At 33.7% G+C, this 9943-nt stretch overlaps 2 long non-coding RNA genes across 2 annotated transcripts; both read right to left on the reverse strand.

The window, feature by feature from the left end:
• Nucleotides 1-2540: 2540 nt before the first annotated feature.
• Nucleotides 2541-3206, reverse strand: LOC149541462 (uncharacterized). Its single transcript, XR_016355132.1, has 2 exons — nucleotides 3037-3206; nucleotides 2541-2792 (listed from the first exon to the last, which is right to left on the reverse strand). It is a non-coding gene; the product is annotated as an uncharacterized LOC149541462 (long non-coding RNA).
• A 5797-nt stretch (nucleotides 3207-9003) lies between these two features.
• Nucleotides 9004-9669, reverse strand: LOC149541463 (uncharacterized). The gene is made up of 2 exons (XR_016355133.1): nucleotides 9500-9669; nucleotides 9004-9255 (listed from the first exon to the last, which is right to left on the reverse strand). It is a non-coding gene; the product is annotated as an uncharacterized LOC149541463 (long non-coding RNA).
• Between the last annotated feature and the right edge of the window lie 274 nt (nucleotides 9670-9943).

The following is a 9943-nucleotide window of genomic DNA, read 5'->3' on the forward strand; positions in this document are numbered from 1 at the left end:
AATCCTCTTTATATATTTTTCCTCTTCTATACATGTTAGTTAGCCATTTGTTTATGTCCTCAACTTTGTTTCTTGAGGATATGGCCCATGCAACAGGTACACCAGCCTTTTGTTCATCAAATACAAGCAAGGTATATAATTCGTACTGCACATAGATAAGTCAATAATAAATTAATTTCTAAGATACATTACTCTAATACTTGAATTAACATCGAAAAATAAAATTAGCATTGTTCTACTTAGATCATATTTGTTTGTTGAAAATGTAGAATCCATTGCAATAATGGAATCATGTGAATGTTTCACCATCATCTCTAATTCTATTATGTGATGGATTTTATGCTATGGGTATTTACTTCATTCATTCTTCATTATGTTTTATGTGAATGTGAGTGATGTAAATGGATTATTTCTGTATAATTGAATAAATGGTTAAATTAGTTATTTAATGCATTTATTACTTTGACTATGTTATTATATGCAATTGCACTTGATCATGTGTTTTAGTGTGCATGAATTATATCCCTGGTAGTGGCACATGGAGTTAGTGATTCATTTGTTCATATATACCAATGTCGTCCTTGTGTGGTCCACATATCTTATTTAAATGTTTAAATTAAACCATCTAGTGATTTGTTAAATCCAGACTCATTTTCATTATGTGATTAGATCAGTGAGTGTGTCTGTGAATTTAGAGTTTTGCATTGTCATGAAGGTGTTAAGGCCTTATGTGATTTTAGTTTTAGGGTTTTTGGGCTTTATTTAATTGATTTTTGATTTTTGCCAGCCTTTCCATAGATGAATTCCTATTATTAAGAATAGTTTGTTTTCATTTGGGTCAATTTAAAGACTAGCTACTCTAACTGGCTATTTACCGTAATCGATTATTCATTCAAAAAGTGAATAAGTATTGAAAGAGGAATTTAATTCCTCACTTGTCACTTTTGCAATTTGAAAAATTGAGAGCTTTTTCTGATGGATAGGTATTCTGATCACTGTAAGAGCCGTGGGCGTGGGATCTTTGCAAGGACAGAATCGTTGGATTCAGCTAGGGGAGACCTTGCTTTGTTGTCATTTTCAATTGTATCTATGCGTTATTTATTTTACCTGGATATTTTCCTTCTTAGCCCTTTTGGCTATTAGGTAGGGCTCTCCTATTTTCTTGTTTCAACTCAGTTTCTAGTAGCTGTTTGTTTGGAGGCTAAGAACTAGTGTTCCCCTCTGCTTCTATTTTTTGGTTCTACCTGGTTGATCGAGTATGAATATTTTCCCAATTTTTGTGATGAGGGTTTGGGGTTACACAATGTTATGCTGGCCATTTTTGCATACGGTGTCCAAACCCAAATTTTATTGGATTTTTGAAGCTTTTGTGCCCTAAGAACAAATGGGTTTTAATTTCAAACTTTACTATTTTGGAAGTTTTTACCTCATTTTGTGTGCTGCCCTATTTTCTTAGGTTTTCTTGGCATGATGTTGGTCATGGACCTAAATCATCTATTTGGATGTCAGTCAAAAAATTATTTCTCTTTTATGTTGTATTGGGATGTGTGTCACATTCATTCTCCCAGCCAGATCCATCCCCCCAAGCTTCGTTTTGGTTGAGTGATATTTTTCTTGTGTTCTCATCCAATCCTTGTGTTATGATCTTTGTGATGGTGGTACACCACAAACGTGTATGTGTGTGTACATTGTCGGGTGACTTACTAGGCCCGATCTCCCATTTGTACTTTAGTGGAGTTATGATCATTTGTGGTTGGGTTGGGAATATACATGCCTATGGGCACTCATCATTAGATGAGCATGGGTAGGGTAGGGTAGCATATGGAGGGGGCTTCTGATTGCATAGCCCGATGACTAGTTCCTGAGGGTTGGCATGCAGAAGCTTTAATCAAGTGATAACTAAATAAAATATTGGTTTGGTAATGAAATCAAGATAATAAAAGTGTTCTTGATTCATTCCTTCCATTGGGAAGTGTGAGCTATCTGATAGCATGCGGCTCTCCATGATGTCAGCCCCTACATAGTAGCCCATTGAGTGTCTGATTCAAACTTGTAGTTTATGCATTATCTCATGATATTAGTTTTAGTCATCATTACTATCTTGCAGAGTGTTAGCCATGAAAATTTTCTTTATGTGTGTTTGTGGTTGGATCATTATCTCTATTAGCGCAACGACAGTGAACCTACGGGTTTGATGGGGTTAGGAGGTGTAGCTACTTACACCACTGTTGGGGACTGGTATATGAAGACAGTTTATTATTCCAGTGCGACTGTTGCTGGATATTTTCACTTGGTACTTCAAGTCACACAGTATTATTTCTTGTGATTTATTCTTTCATTGGAATGCTTGTATATCATGTTTATATGATGTTAGTTTATTGATGCATTTCCTTATTATGATGTTTAGCATGTGATTAGATGGTGTTATCTGGTTCGTTGGAGTATCTATTGCTTTTGGTTTAACATGTTAGATTTCATGAAGCATTTCACATTTTATACTTTTCAAAAGCAATATAAAATTTCTAAGAATTAGATGGCCATGAACAAAATTATGGCTTAGTACTGCCAAACCAAGGTAAATTATAAGAGAAATGGGTGCCATCAAGAGAAGAAGACTAGATGAAATAAACATTGTCCTTCCTCCAATTTTGAAGGTGGGGTCATCAACGCTATGAAGCACGTAAACCTCGGTAGCCATATGTAGACACAAATTGACTGCTACAACTGCAATACTTGACCACCTCCCCTCAAAACCATGAAAGGCCACACCTTGTAGCATGCATCCCAAAAATCTGCAGAAAACAAGTCAAGTGATGTTGACAGAGAGTTGCTTGTTCAATAGAATTTCCAACTCTGTTTCTTTTGATTTACCAAAGGGATTGATGTTTTGGACATCAAAATACCTAAGAAGCTGGACGGTCAAGGCAGTGAGAGTGAGAGCACTACCCTGAATCCACTTATCTTGTCTCTTGAATGTCATTACAACATCCCGTGCAAAAAATGCTAAAAACACAGAGATGATGAGAAAAGCCTTACCGACTTCAAGACTGGATTCCATTTTGCCCCAACACAGCTCTCAAAATGTCAACACAAGCAACAAAAATTATTTGATTACTTTGCTCTACTGAAAGACACGTTCATTCTATATTTATTTTTTAAACACCCTCATACTTATGAATGTTACAATTACCTTCTCCCTCATTGGATTATCTCTGAAGTCAAGTCATTCTAAATTTATTAATAACAGAGACTTTAAATTCCTTTCTTTCAGTTTGTCAGAATATTGTACTTTCTTTTGGAATGCTCAAAAATGATATTCTGTTGTCTTTTACTTAGCTTGCAAAATAATCGCATAGTTATTCTATTATTTTATGGAAAATCGTATTCTGTGGCTTTATACTTAGCTTCATATTCTGTGAGAAGAATACTCCTACAACTGCTTCTCTAGGAAACACCTTCATTTTATATAAGAATCCAGTTAACTTGGTTGAAAGCAAGCGACTCAAAAGCAAAGAGGAATGTTGAAAGACAAATGACACATTTATCAGCTGGAAATTGTAGAATGTTGTTTTGGTGACAATCAGAATTAAATCTCTAGTGTAGCAGGGTAGAAAAGGGGTAAATGTGGCCTACGAGGCAAGGGAGACATAGTTGTCATGACCAAAAGTAAGTGGGATGAGATCACGATCTACCGCCATTGCCTGTTGGACTCTATTTCCAAAACAGTTCATATTTTTTTTGTGTATGGATTTTTGTTTGTCTGCATATTTCAAATGCCTACTGTGTGGTTATAGGAATTGCAACAGTTCTTTTGCAATGCTTTGGAAGTTTAGAATGATTGTATCACAACACAAAAATTCTACCTTATTTTCGTTCACTATACCAGCATGTTTCTCTTCTTTACCTATAATCCTCTTAAATTCTTTCGTTCTATTGTTTCCTGGCTTTGATTCAATTCCATTTTTATCGGGGTTTCATTTGTGTATGAAATTTATAATGGTAAATTCAGGACTTATAAGATTGTGACTGTGTTCTTATTTATTTGACCCCAAGCCATAATAGTCTCACTCGTGGCATTTTGTCTAAGTAGCAGATGTTGGAGAAATTGTTAGTTCTTCATAGATAGGATATCATACCCCACCCCTAGCAAATTAGTAAGTGTCGTAATTGCTAGTGAAATTGCAAAACTTTCAGAGCATTGTTATAACACATAGCTCATTCAAAAATTAAGATGTTGTGCAAGGTTGAAAGATTTCATGACAAATTAAGGATAACTTTAATAAACTAAATATTGTATAATTATAGTAGGTTTGACTACTTCCTTTCTTGTCATGCCTCTAGAATCTAGATCAATTATTTCACATCCAGTGACACTTTCTGCTCCATTAAATTGAGGGTTTCTTATTTCTATTTGTAGAACCACCTTAGTGTGTTCAGTAGCTAGAGCCACTAGCTTTGAAAATTGTGCCACAAAATAATGAGCAATTGTTGCTAGCAAAAATAAGCTAAGAAGTTGTATTGGGACATGCTCTTAGCCACCCCAACATAAAGCTTGGGACTACAAGTCTCCTAATTAGTCTCATTAGCCTTCAATACTTTTAATTACCAAATAACAAAATTCCCCATATTTTTGTAACTAATTCTCTTACTAGAAATGATACATAACATATTGATGATTATATTGAAAGGAAATTTGATGGCCATATTGGTCATTTTTGCACTTTTGAATTGTACACAATTGGCTAAAAAATTGTAAGAATGTATGAATTTATATGCTAAATTTTTAGAGAACCATCAATATGACAAGTAATCTTATTACTAAACCATCAATATTTGTTATAGGCAACTTAGTATTGTATTTAATATCCAAAAATATGATTTCATTATATATATATATATATATATATATATATATATATATATATATATATATATATATATATATATATATATATATATATATATATATATATATATATATTTCATTATAAAATGATATTCTTAAAACTTACCAATTTTATGAACTTCCCCATCAATTTCTAGCACATCTTGATCTTCTGAATGTATACAATCATTTACACTTGAAATATGAACTAGTTAATTTGTTAAGAGCCATAAAATAATTGAATATTTAAATATAAATATCTTATCATAATTACCAATGACATTAATTCCATGACTTGAACTCTCTCTAACATTTTTATTATCATCAACCAATGGAGTAGAAGCTTCTGCAATTTGGAAAAAAAGAATAATTTAGTTAGCATTGGGAAACAATAATATACATACATATGTATGTATGTACTAAACCTAAAGCTTAAATGACACTTACCAACAACATGATCATGCTCATTTGTTGTCTTCCTCTTTAGAATATCTATGATCTTCAACACATGTTTGCACATGTTTCCTTTATTTGCCCACTCACAATCACATACATGCAAATCTGACCCAAATTTTCTCACAAAGTACCATTTTGTAAGATTTTTTTGACCTCTTACTTTATATGTGTTTGGTAGGAGATCATATGGATAACAATCTGAATCTAGTATTGTTTTTTATCTCTCTAAAGAAGTTATGTAATATCTTTCCTTTTTAAAGTTGGTTAAAAATCCTGATAGCTGCAAATATCTTTTGTTTTTGTAGAATGGCTCTACCCTATGAAGAAGTGTATGAATGAGCCTATCCATTCTTCTTGTGCATTTTTTAGAAAGGTCACTTAAATAGTGACTCTTGATGTGGGAGTGATAGGGCTCAATTGAAGCAGTAGTTTCCTGATTTGCATGAGGAAAGCTTCGATAGTTTTTTGCCCACATTTCTATACAAAAAAAAAATGATATCTTAGTATATAAAATGACTAACCTAAATTGTATAAATACATAAAAAAATATTAAGCATAACTTTGATAATCTTACCAATATGACTCTCATCATAACACCAAATCTTTTGAAAGTACTCAATAAATTTCTTTTCTTCTTTGAATTCCTCCATAAATTCTTTTATCAAGTGAGCGGTAACATCTTCATTGTCACTCATTGCATACATTATATCACCTAATCTATCAAATATTTTTGTCCCGACATCTTTGTTGCTGACAAATCTGGATTTTATAACACAATACAACATTATAGTGTTGACATATGCAAATTTTCATAAATTGCAATTAAATATTGACTTACTTGTATACATTCTTCAACCATGCTCTGCGTACATGCCAAATGCATAGCAATACTTGACAACCAAAGCATAATCTACAAGTTTCATGTTATGAAAGTTCATAAGTAGAAGTCTAATCAAGTAATTGTTAAATTGAAACTATTTTATGTTGAAAAGTAGAAAACATATCTTTGTGTAACCTGGGTATTAAGCAATTATATTCTTATAAATATAAAGTAAGGATAGTAAAACCTGATTGCCTCAATTTCCGCACTAGCATCATCTGTCATAAATGCATTAACATGCCAATCCTCTTTATATATTTTTCCTCTTCTATACATGTTAGTTAGCCATTTGTTTATGTCCTCAACTTTGTTTCTTGAGGATATGGCCCATGCAACAGGTACACCAGCCTTTTGTTCATCAAATACAAGCAAGGTATATAATTCGTACTGCACATAGATAAGTCAATAATAAATTAATTTCTAAGATACATTACTCTAATACTTGAATTAACATCGAAAAATAAAATTAGCATTGTTCTACTTAGATCATATTTGTTTGTTGAAAATGTAGAATCCATTGCAATAATGGAATCATGTGAATGTTTCACCATCATCTCTAATTCTATTATGTGATGGATTTTATGCTATGGGTATTTACTTCATTCATTCTTCATTATGTTTTATGTGAATGTGAGTGATGTAAATGGATTATTTCTGTATAATTGAATAAATGGTTAAATTAGTTATTTAATGCATTTATTACTTTGACTATGTTATTATATGCAATTGCACTTGATCATGTGTTTTAGTGTGCATGAATTATATCCCTGGTAGTGGCACATGGAGTTAGTGATTCATTTGTTCATATATACCAATGTCGTCCTTGTGTGGTCCACATATCTTATTTAAATGTTTAAATTAAACCATCTAGTGATTTGTTAAATCCAGACTCATTTTCATTATGTGATTAGATCAGTGAGTGTGTCTGTGAATTTAGAGTTTTGCATTGTCATGAAGGTGTTAAGGCCTTATGTGATTTTAGTTTTAGGGTTTTTGGGCTTTATTTAATTGATTTTTGATTTTTGCCAGCCTTTCCATAGATGAATTCCTATTATTAAGAATAGTTTGTTTTCATTTGGGTCAATTTAAAGACTAGCTACTCTAACTGGCTATTTACCGTAATCGATTATTCATTCAAAAAGTGAATAAGTATTGAAAGAGGAATTTAATTCCTCACTTGTCACTTTTGCAATTTGAAAAATTGAGAGCTTTTTCTGATGGATAGGTATTCTGATCACTGTAAGAGCCGTGGGCGTGGGATCTTTGCAAGGACAGAATCGTTGGATTCAGCTAGGGGAGACCTTGCTTTGTTGTCATTTTCAATTGTATCTATGCGTTATTTATTTTACCTGGATATTTTCCTTCTTAGCCCTTTTGGCTATTAGGTAGGGCTCTCCTATTTTCTTGTTTCAACTCAGTTTCTAGTAGCTGTTTGTTTGGAGGCTAAGAACTAGTGTTCCCCTCTGCTTCTATTTTTTGGTTCTACCTGGTTGATCGAGTATGAATATTTTCCCAATTTTTGTGATGAGGGTTTGGGGTTACACAATGTTATGCTGGCCATTTTTGCATACGGTGTCCAAACCCAAATTTTATTGGATTTTTGAAGCTTTTGTGCCCTAAGAACAAATGGGTTTTAATTTCAAACTTTACTATTTTGGAAGTTTTTACCTCATTTTGTGTGCTGCCCTATTTTCTTAGGTTTTCTTGGCATGATGTTGGTCATGGACCTAAATCATCTATTTGGATGTCAGTCAAAAAATTATTTCTCTTTTATGTTGTATTGGGATGTGTGTCACATTCATTCTCCCAGCCAGATCCATCCCCCCAAGCTTCGTTTTGGTTGAGTGATATTTTTCTTGTGTTCTCATCCAATCCTTGTGTTATGATCTTTGTGATGGTGGTACACCACAAACGTGTATGTGTGTGTACATTGTCGGGTGACTTACTAGGCCCGATCTCCCATTTGTACTTTAGTGGAGTTATGATCATTTGGGGTTGGGTTGGGAATATACATGCCTATGGGCACTCATCATTAGATGAGCATGGGTAGGGTAGGGTAGCATATGGAGGGGGCTTCTGATTGCATAGCCCGATGACTAGTTCCTGAGGGTTGGCATGCAGAAGCTTTAATCAAGTGATAACTAAATAAAATATTGGTTTGGTAATGAAATCAAGATAATAAAAGTGTTCTTGATTCATTCCTTCCATTGGGAAGTGTGAGCTATCTGATAGCATGCGGCTCTCCATGATGTCAGCCCCTACATAGTAGCCCATTGAGTGTCTGATTCAAACTTGTAGTTTATGCATTATCTCATGATATTAGTTTTAGTCATCATTACTATCTTGCAGAGTGTTAGCCATGAAAATTTTCTTTATGTGTGTTTGTGGTTGGATCATTATCTCTATTAGCGCAACGACAGTGAACCTACGGGTTTGATGGGGTTAGGAGGTGTAGCTACTTACACCACTGTTGGGGACTGGTATATGAAGACAGTTTATTATTCCAGTGCGACTGTTGCTGGATATTTTCACTTGGTACTTCAAGTCACACAGTATTATTTCTTGTGATTTATTCTTTCATTGGAATGCTTGTATATCATGTTTATATGATGTTAGTTTATTGATGCATTTCCTTATTATGATGTTTAGCATGTGATTAGATGGTGTTATCTGGTTCGTTGGAGTATCTATTGCTTTTGGTTTAACATGTTAGATTTCATGAAGCATTTCACATTTTATACTTTTCAAAAGCAATATAAAATTTCTAAGAATTAGATGGCCATGAACAAAATTATGGCTTAGTACTGCCAAACCAAGGTAAATTATAAGAGAAATGGGTGCCATCAAGAGAAGAAGACTAGATGAAATAAACATTGTCCTTCCTCCAATTTTGAAGGTGGGGTCATCAACGCTATGAAGCACGTAAACCTCGGTAGCCATATGTAGACACAAATTGACTGCTACAACTGCAATACTTGACCACCTCCCCTCAAAACCATGAAAGGCCACACCTTGTAGCATGCATCCCAAAAATCTGCAGAAAACAAGTCAAGTGATGTTGACAGAGAGTTGCTTGTTCAATAGAATTTCCAACTCTGTTTCTTTTGATTTACCAAAGGGATTGATGTTTTGGACATCAAAATACCTAAGAAGCTGGACGGTCAAGGCAGTGAGAGTGAGAGCACTACCCTGAATCCACTTATCTTGTCTCTTGAATGTCATTACAACATCCCGTGCAAAAAATGCTAAAAACACAGAGATGATGAGAAAAGCCTTACCGACTTCAAGACTGGATTCCATTTTGCCCCAACACAGCTCTCAAAATGTCAACACAAGCAACAAAAATTATTTGATTACTTTGCTCTACTGAAAGACACGTTCATTCTATATTTATTTTTTAAACACCCTCATACTTATGAATGTTACAATTACCTTCTCCCTCATTGGATTATCTCTGAAGTCAAGTCATTCTAAATTTATTAATAACAGAGACTTTAAATTCCTTTCTTTCAGTTTGTCAGAATATTGTACTTTCTTTTGGAATGCTCAAAAATGATATTCTGTTGTCTTTTACTTAGCTTGCAAAATAATCGCATAGTTATTCTATTATTTTATGGAAAATCGTATTCTGTGGCTTTATACTTAGCTTCATATTCTGTGAGAAGAATACTCCTACAACTGCTTCTCTAGGAAACACCTTCATTTTATATAAGAATCCAGTT

The sequence above is a fragment of the Cupressus sempervirens genome, chromosome 8 (assembly GCF_028749045.1).
Source record: "Cupressus sempervirens isolate cs-2001-9-10 chromosome 8, ASM2874904v1, whole genome shotgun sequence".
Classification (NCBI taxonomy): Eukaryota; Viridiplantae; Streptophyta; class Pinopsida; order Cupressales; family Cupressaceae; genus Cupressus; species Cupressus sempervirens.